This window comes from Schistocerca americana, chromosome 5 (assembly GCF_021461395.2).
Source record: "Schistocerca americana isolate TAMUIC-IGC-003095 chromosome 5, iqSchAmer2.1, whole genome shotgun sequence".
In the NCBI taxonomy this organism is placed as follows: domain Eukaryota; kingdom Metazoa; phylum Arthropoda; class Insecta; order Orthoptera; family Acrididae; genus Schistocerca; species Schistocerca americana.
This window is the reverse complement of record NC_060123.1, coordinates 98352059-98367419: the sequence shown is the minus strand read 5'-3', so window position 1 is coordinate 98367419 and position 15361 is coordinate 98352059. Positions and strand designations below refer to the sequence as shown.

Sequence of the window (15361 nt, the reverse complement as noted above, 5' to 3'; positions counted from 1 at the left end):
TCAGCTTGTAATAAATAGTAAGAAAACCAATGCTCTAAAATTCCACAATGTTCCTAACAAGGACATGTTTATCCCATCAGTCTCTATCAATGACGAACCAGTTGGTAACAGTACTGAAACCAAATTCTTAGGACTTTGGCTGCAGAGTAACATCAGATGGAATAAGCACATTGAATATCTCAATGCAGAACTGAGCAAAACATGTTACCTTCTTTGTTCATGAAAATCATGCTGTAGTGAGAAAACAGTATTGAATGCATATCATGCGTACTTTCATTCTCGTCTTAGATATGGGGTCACCTTCTGGGGAAACTCTAAAACGGCTAATAGCGCTTTTAAACTAAAAAAAAAGGGCCATTAGAATCTTGTTTGGGTGCAAGCCTAGAGACTCGTGTAAACCCCTGTTTAAGAAATCTGGTATTCCTCCATTCCCATGTGTATACATTATTGAAACCCGTTTGTTCTTTAAATTAAATGTAATAGGCAAGGACCGGAGACTGCAAAAAAATTGTGATATACTTGAGCACTTTACCAGATAAAACAGAAACTTACATAGGACTCAAATCAGCACAGCACTGTGCCAAAAAGGTACTTTTCACATGGGAGTTAAGCTTTATAACAAACTTCCTGAAAACATAAAAGCTATCACTGAGGTCAATATATTTGGAAAATCTCTAAAGTCATATTTACAGCATCACTGCTTTTACTCCATTGAAGAATATTTAAATTTATGAAATGTGTTATATAAATACTTACGTGTAAAGTGTATTATTGTAAGCTTAAATATGTATGCCTTGAAATGACTTTCAGCCTGTATATTTAAAACTTGACTTGTCCAATGTCTTATGCATAAGCTGCTATGTAGACAACGGGACCAATAAAATACAATCTACAATCTACAACCTCCATGCCAGTCTCCTGTGGGTCATGTCATGAATGGTTTTCTGTGGAAATGCCAGACTGTGGTCATGTTTTTTGATTTGGAAAAAGCCTAAGACAACTGCTGGAGGACTGGTATCCTCTGTACTCTTTACACATGGGATCTACGAGGCCACCTGCCCCATTTTCTTCAGGACTTTTAAAAAGACAGAGTTTTCAAGATACATGTCAGTTCTGCCTTGTTGGACACCTTTATCCAGGAAAACAGGGTGCCTCAGGGCTCTGTCCTGAACATTGTCTTCTTTGATCTTATCATTGACCCCATTATGTCCTGTCTTCCATGGCGCATCTCCATCTTTGTTATCTATTGCGGGTCTCCATGGACTTGTCTCCTTGAATGGTGTCTTCAGCAATGTTTCAATCATCTTTAGTCATAGAGCATCAACAGTGGCTTTTGCTTTTCCAGTGACAAAACTGTTTGTATGAATTTCTGGCTGCACAATCGGTTTCTTCCACAGCCTTTATATCTTGGGCCTGTTGCTCTTCCGTTCAATGAAACTATGAAATTCCTGGGGCTCATGGTTGATAGGAAACTTTTTTGGTTTTCCCATGTGTTTTACGTGGATGCCCCCCAGGGGGCCCACAACTCTTCTGTGGATACGAGCGTGGCGAGCACGGGGCCCCGAGCCATTGCAGCCTTCTTTCTCTCCAGGGCTGCATTTCCTTTCCCTTCCCCTCATTTCCCCTCCTTGCTCCTTTCCCCTCGCCCTCTCCTCTCCCTCTCTTGGTGTCCTTGCTTATGTTGGCCCTGCTATCCTCCTGGTTCTGTTGATTTTCCAATTCGGCTTTGTTGCATAATCATCTCCTCCTTTTGGCATTCCTTGGTCTCCCTCTGGGGTTTGACCTCCATTACAAAATTTCTCCTCCGTAGTGTGAGCCATTTGGGGAAGAGCACCTTACCTAGTGTCTCCGACGTGCGCCCTCCTAGTACTTCCCACCTTTTCTTTCACGTCGTTGTCTGATACTAGGGTGCATAGCCAGCACGGTAGCCAGCCCGTGTGGTGGGGTCGCTATGTACCCTTTTGGTTGAGCCCCCTGAACACACAGGGATCACACTTCTGATACCTGAGCTGTGACCTCCTCATGCATGCCTTGGAGTGGTTGCTCGTCATCCTGGAGCATCGGAACTCCCGGCAATGGCCGCCGTGCCAGACGGCCCTTGCTGTGGCTGGGTGGGGCACGTGAGGAGAGCCCCTGATCGGAGTGGGTGGTATCAGGGCGGACGCTATGCAGATGAAATGCATACGGGTCCAAAACTCTGGCCGTTCTTCTGCGGCCGTCTCTGCGTGGAACTGATTCCTCAAGTGCTGCTTCTCTTGCCCCTTCGGCCTTCCCTTCCATGGCTACCCCATGGGAAGAGGGTCAGGCCCGTCGTCTAGGGGCAAAACCTTTCCCCCGTTACCTAGTTTGCACCAGGACTGATGGAGATACTTCCACCAGTGTCAAACCTTTATTCTTTGTGGAACACATTGAAGACAAGTTTGGCGAAGTGGACTCCCTGAGCAAGATGCGGTTGGGTTCGTTGCTGATAAAAACTGCTTCAGCTGTCCAATCTGCGGCCCTTCGTGCCTGTACCTATCTTGGCACAATTCCTGTGTCCATTACCCCTCACCAGTCTCTAAATATGGTACAAGGTGTGATTTTTCACAGGGACCTCATCCTTCAAACTGATGAGGAACTTCGGGACAATCTCGGACGGCGGGGTGTTCACTTTGTTTGGCGTGTTCAGAAGGGTCCTAAAGACAATCGTATTGATACTGGTGCCTTTATCCTGGCCTTTGAAGGGATACCCTCCCTGGGAAAGTTAAGATTATGATCTATCGCTGTGATGTGAAGCCGTACATCCCACCTCCTATGAGGTGTTTTAAGTGCTTGCGTTTTGGCCACATGTCTTCTCACTGTTCCCAGGCCTCTCTCTGTGGTGACTGTGGACGTCCACTCCATGAGGGGAGTCTCTGTGTTCCCCCTCCTGTATGTGTAAATTGTCATGGTAGTCATTCTCCACGTTCACCAGATTGCCCAGTATATAAGAAAGAAAAAAAGATACAGGAGTATAAGTCCCTCGATCATTTAACCTACACAGAGGCCCATAAGAATATACACGTCTTCACCCTGTGTCCATGACATCTAGTTACTCCTTGGTTACATCTTCACCCCTTCCTCCCCCTTCCTTACCCCCATCCCGGACCCCTCTCCTCCCCCCCTCCCCTGCGGCTCCCATACCTTCTCCTATGGGCGCTGCTCCCCCTCCCCAGCCGGAGAAGTGTCCCACTCCTTCGGCATCTGCCGGTCAAGGGCGCCCCTTCCCGGTCAAGGGCGCCTCTCCCGGGATGCCCCTTCCCGGCACCTTCCAGGCCAAAGGTCTGCTGCCGCGCAACGACCGCGAGAGCCGCGGCCTGTCGGCCCCCAGGTCGCCCGATCTCTTTCTGTTCCTGATGTTGCTGCAGCTGGCTCCTTTATGCCACACAGCCCTCCTCGATCTCAGCCTGAAAAGAAGAAGAAACATAAGTCCTGGGACAAAGAGCCTCTGGTGTCACCGGAGGTCCCTTCCCCGACTTCACAACCGGACTCTGACCTGTCGTTCATGGATGTCGCCCCCTCCTTGTCGGTGATGGGTGGGGACCCGGCGGTATGACTGGATTTAGCGTGTTCAGCCCCCATTTAAACCATCGTTCTGTGGTTCTCCAATGGAATTGTAATGGATACTATCGTCACCTTCTGGAATTGAAATCTCTTCTTTCGTCCTACTCTGCAGCTTGTGTGGTTCTCCAGGAATCTCATTTTACTGATGCTCACTCACTGACCCTCCGTGGGTTCCGTGTTTTCTGTCGAAATCGGGTCAGACCCTTGCGGGCTTCTGGTGGTGTTTGTACGTTGGTCCGTACAGACATTGCTAGCACGTAGATTCCTCTCCAAACTACATTGGAAGCGGTTGCTGTAAGGGTCCACTTAGACTCTGCAGTCACAGTTTGCAATCTTTATCTCCCTCCTGACAGGACTCTTACACCTGTGCCTTAACCGCCCTTCTTCAGCAACTTCCTCCTCCCTTCCTCCTCCTTGGGGATTTTAATGCTCATCATCCTTTGTGGAGCAGTGCCTTTCCATCTAGACGAGGTCTTCTTATAGACCAATTTATTGCAGACCACGACCTGTGTGCCTTCTTAATGATGGCTTCCCTACTCATTTCAGTGCCGGTCATGGTACCTTTTCTGCCATTGATCTTTCTCTTTCTTCTCCCTCTCTCCTCCCTTCATTACACTGGTCGCCACACGACGACCTTTGTGATAGTGACCATTTCCCATTGATTATCACGCTCCCTTCCCGCTCCCCGATGGTCAGGTTACCTCGTTGGTCTTTCCACCGCGCCGATTGGCCTCTATACACTGCACAGGTCGAGTTTTCTCCTTCTTTGTCGGGTTGTATTGATGACGTCCTACGTGACGTGTCTGACGCGATTGTTCACGCTGCTAGCCTTGCTGTCCCGCGCTCATCTGGACCATTTCGTCGCCTGCAAGTCCCGTGGTGGAGTACGGCCATTGCCATTGCCATCCGTGATCGCCGTCGAGCTTTGCAACACTTCAAGAGGCACCCATCCGTAGCCAGCCTTACTACCTTTAAACGCCTCCGTGCTAAAGCCCGTTATTTAATCAAACAGAGTAAGCGGATATGTTGGGAACGATTCGTTTCTTCCCTTGGTTCCACTGTCCCTCTGTCACGGGTATGGGCTACTCTTCGTTCTCTACAAGGTTTCCATCGGCAGTCCACCCTCCCAGGCCTTCGCCTCCCAGATGGCATTTGTACGGACCCATTAGTTCTTGCAGAACATCTTGCGACCCATTTTGCAGTGGCGTCAGCATCAGCCTCCTATCCAGCTGCTTTCCTTCATCAAAAACAGCTGGCTGAAGCTTCCACCTTATGTTTCACCCCTTGTGAGTCAGAATCTTACAACGAACCTTTTACTGAATGGGAATTTCTTTCTGCTCTATCTTCTTCTCATGATACGGCCCCTGGCCCAGATTCCATTCATAACCAACTGCTTCAACATCTCAGTGCTCCACAACGGCAACATCTTCTTCGGGTGTTTAACCGTATCTGGCTCCAGGGTGACTTCCCTTATCAGTGGAGGGATAGCATTGTAGTTCCTGTCCTTAAGCCTGGTAAGAACCCCCTATCTGTTGACAGCTATCGGCCAATTAGTTTGACCAATGTTGTTTGTAAGTTACTTGAATGGATGGTAGCCCGTCAGCTCAATTGGGTCCTCGAATCTCGGGATCTATTGTCGCCTTACCAGTGTGGCTTTCGAGAGGGACGGTCTTCAATCGATCATTTACTTCGCCTGGAATCCGCAGTTCGGCAGGCTTTTTCCCAGCGCCGCCATTTGGTTGCAGTGTTTTTTGACCTTCGCAAGGCCTATGACACGGCCTGGCGCCATCACATCTTACTTACCCTTCATCAGTGGGGTCTTCGGGGCCCACTCCCGATTTTTATCCGCCAGTTCCTGATCCATCGGTCATTCAGAGTTCGAGTTGGTACTGCTTTTAGTTCTCCACGGACCCAGGAGGCGGGCATCCCACAGGGTTCTGTCTTGAGTGTCCTTCTTTTCCTCATTGCTATCGATGGACTTGTAGCCTCTGTCAGTCCCTTGGTCGCCCCTGCCCTGTATGTGGATGATTTCTGCATTTGGGTTAGTTCCTCCTCGATGGCATCTGCAGAGTGGCAGCTCCAGGTAGCTATACGGCGTGCCTCTGCATGGACCCTCTCACACGGGTTTCAATTCTCTCCTTTAAAATCGCGAGTGGTCCACTTCTGTCGCCGTACTACGATCCACCCTGATCCAGAGCTCTATCTCGCTGCACAACAATTGTCTGTGGTCCCACAGTTTCGTTTCCTGGGTCTTCTTTTCGACAACAAGCTCACTTGGCTGCCCCATATCAGACTCCTGAAGGTAGGATGTTTCCGTAAACTCAATGCCCCCTCGCTTCGTTGCCCACTCGTCTTGGGGTGCGGACCGTTCCCTCCTCCTCTGTCTTTATCGTGCTCTAGTTCTGTCTCGCTTGGACTATGGTTGTCAAGTTTATGGTTCGGCTGCTCCTTCCACACTGCACGTGCTGGATCCAGTCCACCATCGTGGTATCCGTTTGGCCACTGGTGCCTTCCCTACTAGCCCTGTTGATAGTCTCCTGGTTGAAGCTGGGGTCCCCCCCCCCCCCTTTCTGTTCGGCGGTCCCAGCTTCTGGTGTCTTATGCACTCACTATCCGTTCCTCTCCCACTCATCGTTCCTATTCTATCCTGTTCCCAGACCATGGACGTCGCCCACCCGACTCCCGCCCTCAGGCGGGTTTATCGGTTGGGCTGTGCCTTGCGTCTCTTTGCCGTGATTTTCAGCTTCCTTCTTTGTCCTGTCTTCCTCGCTCCCTCCCCTCCACCCCTCCTTGGTTAGTTCCTCGGCCTCGACTTTGGATGGATCTCCGCCGCGGTCCGAAAGATCCCCCCCCCCCCCTCCCCCCCGGTGGTGTTCCGTTTCTTTTTCCGCCAAATTTTATGGGAGTTTCGGGATGCTGTTGTTTTTTACACTGATGGCTCTAAATCTGCTGATCGTGTTGGGTATGCCTTCACGTCCTCTGTTGGAACGGAAAGTCATCTGCTGCCACCTATATGTGGGGTGTTTACTGCGGAATTGATGGCAATTTCCCAGGCCCTTACCTTTATTAAACAGTCCCAACACAACCGCGTTTTGTTATGCACGGACTCGATGAGTGGCCTTCTTGCTATTGACCGGTGTTTTTCGCGCCATCCCTTGGTCTCTGCCATCCATGACCATCTTGCTGATATTCACCGTGCTGCTTGTTCTATTGACTTCCTTCGGGTCCCTGGCCATGTGGGTATCCCGGGTAATGAGCTCGCTGATCGTTTGGCTGGGGGAGCAGTTACTTACCCCCCCGTTTTCTGTAGCCCCTCCTGCAGTGGATTTACAGCTTCACATCAAATCCCACTTCGCACAGTCATGGGCCAATTCTTGGGCGGCTACTCCCCTGTCTAATAAACTTCGTGCAATTAAGGTTCCACCAGGCCCGTGGCGTTCTTCCTTTCGCATCTCCCGAAAGGACTCGACCACACTGTGTCGTCTCCGCATTGGCCATACTTGGTTGACCCATTGTTTTCTTTTGCGTGATGAGCCACCCCCACTATGTGGTTGTGGAGCCTTCCAGTCGGTAGCCCACATTTTGTTTGAATGCCCCCTTCTTTTGGCTCTGCGTGCTAAGTACAGGCTCCCCCACACTTTACCTTTGATGTTGGCTGACGACTCCCGGATGGTCTCTCTGGTTCTCGGTTTCCTCCGGGAAAGTGGATTTTATTCTCAGTTTTAAGGTTTTTAATCTCTCTCTGGTGTTGGGGCAGGGCGGTGAGTGTTTGGGTGTCTCCCACTGTAAGCAATGTTCGGAGATTCCTGATTCACCTCCCTGACCGAAATCCTCTTTTCTTCCCCTTTTACTCTGTTTTTACCCCCTTTTTTTTTTAAGGCTTGGTTAGTCTTTCTATTCCCATACGAACTTTCTACGTTATAGCAGTTGTACCTTTTAAGTCACAGGTGGTCTTGCCTATGCTGCTTCAGCATAGTGTTGGGTTCGTTCTCTTGCCGACTTCCCTCATTTTGTTTTTTACCAATGACAACATGACTGCCTTTTTACGTTTTTTCCCTTTTTCTGTTTTATTGTTCTGACTTTACTGAGTTGTCCCATTAGCGGAATGGCGCATATTTGAAACAAGGGACTGATGATCTTGCTGTTTGGTCCCTTAAACCTCAAACAACCAACCAACTTTACGTGGATGCCCGATGTACCTGGACCCTCAGTGTGATACGTGTCCTCAGCAGTACTTCCTGGGGAGCGGATTGGACCACTCTCCTTCATTTTTACCGATCGCTTGTCTGTTTGAAATTGGACTATGGGTGTTTCATTTATGCATCTGCACGTCCATGCATCTTACGTCATTGAATACAATCCACCATCATGGCATCTGTTTGGCCACTGATGTCTTTTACAGCAGCCTGGTTGAGAGTCTCTATGCAGAAGCTTATGAACTACTGTTGTCATACTAACGCAACAGTCTCCTCAGCGGATACACATGCCATTTGTGTGCCATGCCTGGCCACCCATCCTAATCCTCCCCCTTCAATGACTTCTTTGACCACTGGTATGGGGTGCATCCCTCTCCTGTGTTAAATTCAGGAGTTTGCTTTCGGGTGTTTCTCTGGTAGCTTAACTTCATGTTACCTGTCACGTTCCTGATGGGTATGAACCCTTCACCACCTTGGCTTCATGCGGCAGCCCATGTTCACCTTGGACTTAATTTGCTTAAAAAGACACTATTCCAGATTGAATCTGTTGCTGTAAGTTTGTCGATCTTCACACTGAACCTAGTGATAATACCTTTGTGTACATTGATGGCTCTTGGACTGTTTGTTGTGCAGCATGTGCCTTCATCATTGACACCGACCATTTTAGATATCAGCTTCTGGAACACTGCTTGGTGTTTACAGCAGCGCTCTTCATCCTGTATCAGCCTACACAGTACATTTGATTCTCTCTGCATCCATTGGAGTCTGTGTGTGCTGCACACAGCCCAGCCCTTAGTGCAATGGGTCCAAGAAAATTTCCACTTGCTCGCTCTTGAGGGAGCCTCTGTGATGTTTATGTGGGTCCCTGGTCACGTCAGTCTGACAGGAAACGAGGCCACTGATGCTGTTGCCTAGGCTGCAGTCCTACCTCAGCCCGCCAGTTCTTCCATTCCTTCCGATAATCTCTGTGTTGCCATCTGTCAGCAGGTAGTATCACTTTGGCATCACGACTGGTCTTCTCTTTGTGAGAACAAACTCTGGGGAATTAAAACTCTCCCAGCTGCTTGGCCAACTTCTTCTCGGTCCTCTCACCATAACGAGATCATTTTAGTTAGGTTACATATTGGGCATTACCATTCTAACCATCGCCATTTGTCAAGTGATGATCCCCCACCACTTTATGGTCATTGTCATCAATCTTTTACAGTTTGCTATTTCCTGACCAAATGCCCACTTACTTTGTAATGTATGTTTGTTGCCTGATGTACCTGCCGTTTTAATGAATGACACGTGGGCTGTCAACCATGTTTTACTTTTTATCCGTCATAGCAATATGGTGAAGGACGTTTAATCTTTAGTTCAGGACCTCAAATGTCTCTATGATATATTTTGTGGACCTTTCTCCATACCGAGCAAGGTGGCGCAGTGGTTAGACACTGGACTCGCATTTGGGAGGACGACGGTTCAATCCCGCGTCCGGCCATCCTGATTTAGGTTTTCCGTGATTTCCCTAAATCACTCCAGGCAAATGCCAGGATGGTTCCTCTGAAAGGGCACGGCCGACTTCCTTCCCCATTCTTCCCTGATCCGATGAGACCGATGACCTCGCTGTCTGGTCTCCTTCCCCATACAACCCAAACCAACCTTTCTCCACGAGGAAGTCTTTGTTCTTAGCTCACTTTTCTTCCATCAGTTGGGCTCAATGTGTAGTCACTTTACCACCTTTTTTTGTCTTAGTGTTCTAAGCTTCTGACATGGGCACGTGTAACCTTAGTTGTTTTTGCACTCTGAAACAAAAACAAACAAACAAACAGACCTGTCACCATTTGTGCTGCCCTTCTTTGAAAATGTTTAATATCCTCTTTCCTATTTGGTACGGGTCCATGTACTTGAGCAATATACTAAAACGTGTTGAGTGTGTGTGTTTTGCAAGCAATTTCCTTTGTAGACTGATTGGGTTTTCCTAGTACCTTACCAATGAATTTAAGTTTGCCACTGGTTTTTCCTAAATTGAGTCTCTATTTTATATTCCCACAGATTGTTACATTCTGATATTTATAGGAGTTGACTGACTTGAATTATGACTCACTAATTTTGTAAACATGGAATGTTCTGGTCCAGGCTGCCAGACTTGTTGTCATCTGTGCATGAGGTGTGCTTGCCCGTATGAATGAATGGTTTGTGCTTTTCCTTCTTTTTCTGAGGAGGGCTGTGGTCAAAAGCCTATGTGGTAAGTGTCTTTTAATTGTACCTGTCTGCAATGAAATGTGTCATCTTTATGGTGAGTAGCAATCTGTCTCTTGCTAAATTGTTCATGTTATGGCTTTTCATTTTGTGAAGTGTACAATTTTACTTTTCTAAACATTTAAACTAATTTTTCAGTTATATTTTCATCAGCGGTAGGATGGCCAACCATCTATTGTAAAATATCACGTTATTGAACCCATGGTTATATGTTCCCATGAGCATGGTAATTATGAAGAGCTGTGCACTGTGTAATTCGTGTTTCTTAAGCTGTAGGTCACAGACTTGCTCACAAAAAATCTTCTGACACTGCTTGCTGGAATTCAAACACAATATAAATATTGTGGTCTAATATCTCACAGCTGACTGAAAGTTGTTTTTATTTGTAAATGACTGAAGGTGACTTTTATATGTAAATTATTTGTAGTGATTTAACTGTATGCTAGGCCATACAGAGAGACTAGTGTCAGTGTTCATAAAGTTTCCTTTTGGATGTTTTGATAAGCTCTTCTGTAATGCAGGCCCCTCGGGAGGACAGACAACCCAAATCTTTGTGTTCATGCTCAGTGCTGTGTCATATGCTGAGACAACACTTCTGTAGCAGATTCCTTTGGCCATACTAAGAATTTATGTTAAAAATGCTTATCTGCAAAAAGTCTGGCAGAAGCATGATTTTCCACACTGGTGAGGGAACAAGTACATAATTTATTGCTGAAACTATGATCACATTCAAAGAAGTCAGAAGTCCCTTTAGTGTTACAAATAGAATATATACATGTAATTTTTATTTCTTAAGAATCCTGTCAGTTTCACATATAGCTGTTGGTAGATAGGTCCGTCTCATAGTAGGGTCTGTGTGACCTGCCCTTCCCTTTCAAACTTCTGCAACCTATCCATCATTCCTCCATGTGGAAGGAATTAATAGTTCTGAAAGCTAGAATAGTGTGTGTGCTTTCATTTGTATCTGTTGATAAGCCTAAAAATTTCACCTCCTGAATGTGAAATCTTGTCAGTGATTGTCTCATAGTTTAATCATTTTATCAAGTGAATTTTCTTTTTGACACAATTATGTGTGTGGGATTATAGACTTTCTCATCCTCTCCTTTTCCTGTTAAGAGTCTTACTTCATTTATATTAACCAGTATCTTCTCCACTCTGTGTAGTCTCTACACAGTATTTTGTCCTTTATAGTAAGGCAGGTATGTACCACATTTGATTGTAATCTCTCTAGGTGTTCTGGGGTTATATTTGCACATCACCACTTTCCATCTTCCAACTAGGTAGATAAATAAGTTCATCCTTGCCAACTCTTGTTGATCCCAAACAAGACCACATATGTGGCTATATGGATAGAATAAGGAAATGTTCTCTCTGCTGATCCCTGGTGAATAAATAACTGGCAAAGGGTGAATGGGGAAGTTAAAACATGTTGCTTCCACCAAATAATTGTTCATTCAATGACTTGTGGTTCAGTGTGAATAATAAATTGTAAAGTAAGAAAACCACTGTTTGTAGGGCTCCTCTAATGCTAGGTTGCGTTTCTTAAGTGGTGGCTGTGTTTCATCCAGGGGCCAACCAACACATCTGGCTCATTAACCTAAAGAAATTCAGTCACAAATTCAATATAAGCAGGCAGGAATTTGCAGTGACATAATATTCATTGTTTACAGCATTTAAAATTTTAATGAACTTAATCTACATCTACATCCATACTCCGCAAGCCACCTGACCATGTGTGGCGGAGGGTACGTTGAGTACCTCTATCGGTTCTCCCTTCTGTTCCAGTCTCGTAATGTTCGTGGAAAGGAGGATTGTTGGTATACCTCTGTGTGGGCTCTAATCTCTCTGATTTTATCCTCATGGTCTCTTCGCGAGATATACGTAGGAGGGAGCAATGTACTGCTTGACTCCTCGGTGAGGGGATGTTCTCGAAACTTCAACAGAAGCCCATACCGAGCTACTGAGTGTCTCTCCTGCAGAGTCTTCCAGTGGAGTTTATATTTCATCTCTGTAACGCTTTCACGATTACTAAATGATCCAGTAACGAAGCGAACTGCTCTCCATTGGATCTTCTCTATCTCTTCTATCAACCCTATCTGGTACGGATCCCACACTGGTGAGCAGTATTCAAGCAGTGGGTGAACAAGTGTACTGTAACCTACTTCCTTTGTTTTCGGATTGCATTTGCTTAGGATTCTTCCAATGAATCTGTCTGGCATCTGCTTTACCGACAATCAACTTTATATGATCATTCCATTTTAAATCATTCCTAATGCGTACTCCCAGATAATTTATGGAATTAACTGCTTCCAGTTTGTGACCTGCTATATTGTAGCTAAATGATAAAGGATCTCTCTTTCTATGTATTCACAGCACATTACACTTGCCTACATTGAGATTCAATTGCCATTCCCTGCACCATGCGTCAATTACAATTGATAATCATTCTGTACAGCAATAATAAAAGCCCAAGCAAGGGCATAAAAAATCTTGTCAGTATCACATGTTCATGTAAACTTCTGAAAATTCAAAACAAATAATTATTTCCTTTAGCACAAGTCTAAAGTTAAAGCTCCATAATTGCAAATTGATGAAATTACAAGTACAGATCACACTCAAAATTAACTGAAGAAAATTTTTTAGTGTGTATTTGATCACCTAACTGAAATATTCAAGGTCTACACTCTGAAAATACTTCAGAGTATTTGCTATCTACACATATGAATATAACAAGTCCCCAATGCGGCCAGTTCACCTCATGTCAAAGTTTCTGAAAATATTTCAGTGTGTTCACTATCAGCACATCAGAAGTGACAAAAACATGACAAAATAGTAAAAGAAATATTCTGATTCAATTGTAAGGCAACTTGTTGCCATTCATATATTCTGTCTGTGCCAGATCTCAACCCCAAATAACACATGAATGCCAAAACTCCCCACGCAAAAATACCCGCCACTCTTTGAACCCTCACATCAAAGAGAGCCAAGCAAACACACTTCAGACTTCCAAAACATGCTTAAAACTATAAATTCTGTTTTATATTCATGTATTATGTATAAATTTGCACATAAATTTTCTCGGCCTTCTAGTGCCGTTCCTAGTTTTCCTCTAGGTTATATAATTTGATCACAAATATTTATTTTGTCCATTTAAAAGCTACTTATTATTATTATGTTATCAGTAGTTATAATAATTAAAACTAATTACACTCATACATCTCTAATGATATCAACTTATTAATGCTGCCACTACTTTTAGTGTTTCGTATCTTATTTGTTAAAAGTTCAGTTTTTTATGTATGGAATGTGCATTCTCGCCTGAAATTCAAAACACATGATATTTAAAAAAACAATCTGCTATCACAGTTTGATAGTGCTCATTGAGACCTATCCACAGACATTAAATTTGTAAGAATCACGTAAGGTGTTACTGAGATATTAATTTTTAAAGATTATTACACACATAAAACCTTTAACGTTAGCTAACTTAGAAACTACACTTCGTATGGAGAGTGTGTCTTCACCCACACACTTGTATTAATTTTCTCTTTGCAGACATGTTACTGGCTTCTGTTTTTAATAGATTGTTTCTGTTTTTAATAGATTGTGTTATTTTACCTTTTCTGGCCATTCAAGTTGGCCTTGTGTTTACCCTTCCTTGTTTCACACTAATAGCCGAGTTTTTCTAACATCAGGCCAGAGCCAGAGTCTACCTGACTTGTGATCTAAAAATCTCATACTGAGACCATCTGCCAGTCAGTAACCCAAAGGGAGCCACCATTTGCTGATGACAGTGCAAGGGTAGTGTGGCTACTGGGCCTTGCTTGGCTCTGCCAACCGCCTCTTCAGTACACAGACTAGAGGAATGTTCCAACTCTTTCCTCAACCATGTTGTTGCCAGTTCTTAAACTTGCAGTGTTTCACCCAAGTATTACTTAAGTTTTGGAAACAAAAGAAATTGCACTTGAGTTGAAAGGTGGGCCCTGCAGTGGATTCACCAAAGCTTCCAAAATGACAGCAACAATTCCCCTATGTCATGCACAGTGTGCATATGAAAATCAGTGAATAGACAAATTATCTACAACATATGTGTTGCCATTTGTTTGAACTCTCATATTCTTTCCCTTGGTGTCAAACCGACCTCAGGGAAGATCTGTTTGGATTCCATAGAAATGTTGGAAAACGTGAGGCAATTTTGACCCTACAACGTATCTTACTAGATAGATTGAGGAAAGGCAAACCTACATGTCTAGCATTTGTAGACTTGGAGAAAGCTTTTGTCAATGTTGACTGGAATACTCTCTTTCAAATTCTGAGGGTGGCAGGAGTAAAATACAGGGAGCGAAAGGCTATTTACAATTTGTACAGAAACCAGATGGCAGTTGTAAGAATCGAGGGACATGAAAGGGAAGCAGTGGTTGGGAAGGGAGTGAGATGGGGTGTAGCCTGTCTCTGATTTTATTCAATCTATATATTGAGCAAGCAGTAAAGGAATTTGGAGTAGGAATTAAAATCCAGGGAGAAGAAATAAAAACTTTGAGATTTGCCAACAACATTGTAATTCTGTCAGACAGAAAAGGACCTGGAAGAGCAGTTGAAAGGAATGAACAGTGTCTTGAAAGGAGGATGTAAGATGAACATCAACAAAAGCAAAAGGAGGATAATGGAGTGTAGTTGAGTTAAATCAGGTGATGCTGAGGAAATTAGATTAGGAAATGAGACACTTGAAGTAGTAGATGAGTTTTGCTATTTAGGTAGCAAAATGACTGATGATGCTCGAACTAGGATGTAAAAAGTACTGGCAATGGCAAGGAAAGCATTTCTGAAGAAGAGAAATTTGTTAACATCAAGTATAGATTTAAGTGTCAGGAAGTCTTTTCTAAAAGTATTTGTATGGAGTGTAGCTGTGTATGGAAGTGAAACATGGATGATAAATGGTTTAGACAAGAAGAAAATAGATACTTTTGAAATGTGGTGCTACAGAAGAATGCTGAAGATTAGGTGGGTAGATCACATTACTGAAGAGGTACTGAATAGAACTGGGGAGAAGAGAAACTTGTGGCACAACTTGACTAGAAGAAGGGATCAGTTGGTAGGACACGTTCTGAGGCATCAAGAGATCATCAGTTTAGTATTGGAGGGCAGTGTGGAGGGTAAAAATCGTAGAGGGAGACAAATATATGAATACACTAAACAGATTCAGAAGGATGTAGGTTGCAGTAGTTACTCAGAGATGAAGCAGCTTGCACAGGATAGAGTAGCATGGAGAGCTGCATCAAACCACTCTCTGGACTGAAGATGACGAAGACAACAACAACAACAACAGCGTCAAATTCTGT

At 44.6% G+C, this 15361-nt stretch overlaps 1 protein-coding gene across 2 annotated transcripts in view; it reads left to right on the top strand.

Moving 5' to 3' along the window:
* Positions 1-15361, top strand: part of LOC124616068 (GTP-binding protein Rit2-like) — a 102954-nt gene that overhangs the window by 35512 nt on the left and 52081 nt on the right. The gene's annotated exons all lie outside the window — the stretch shown is intronic.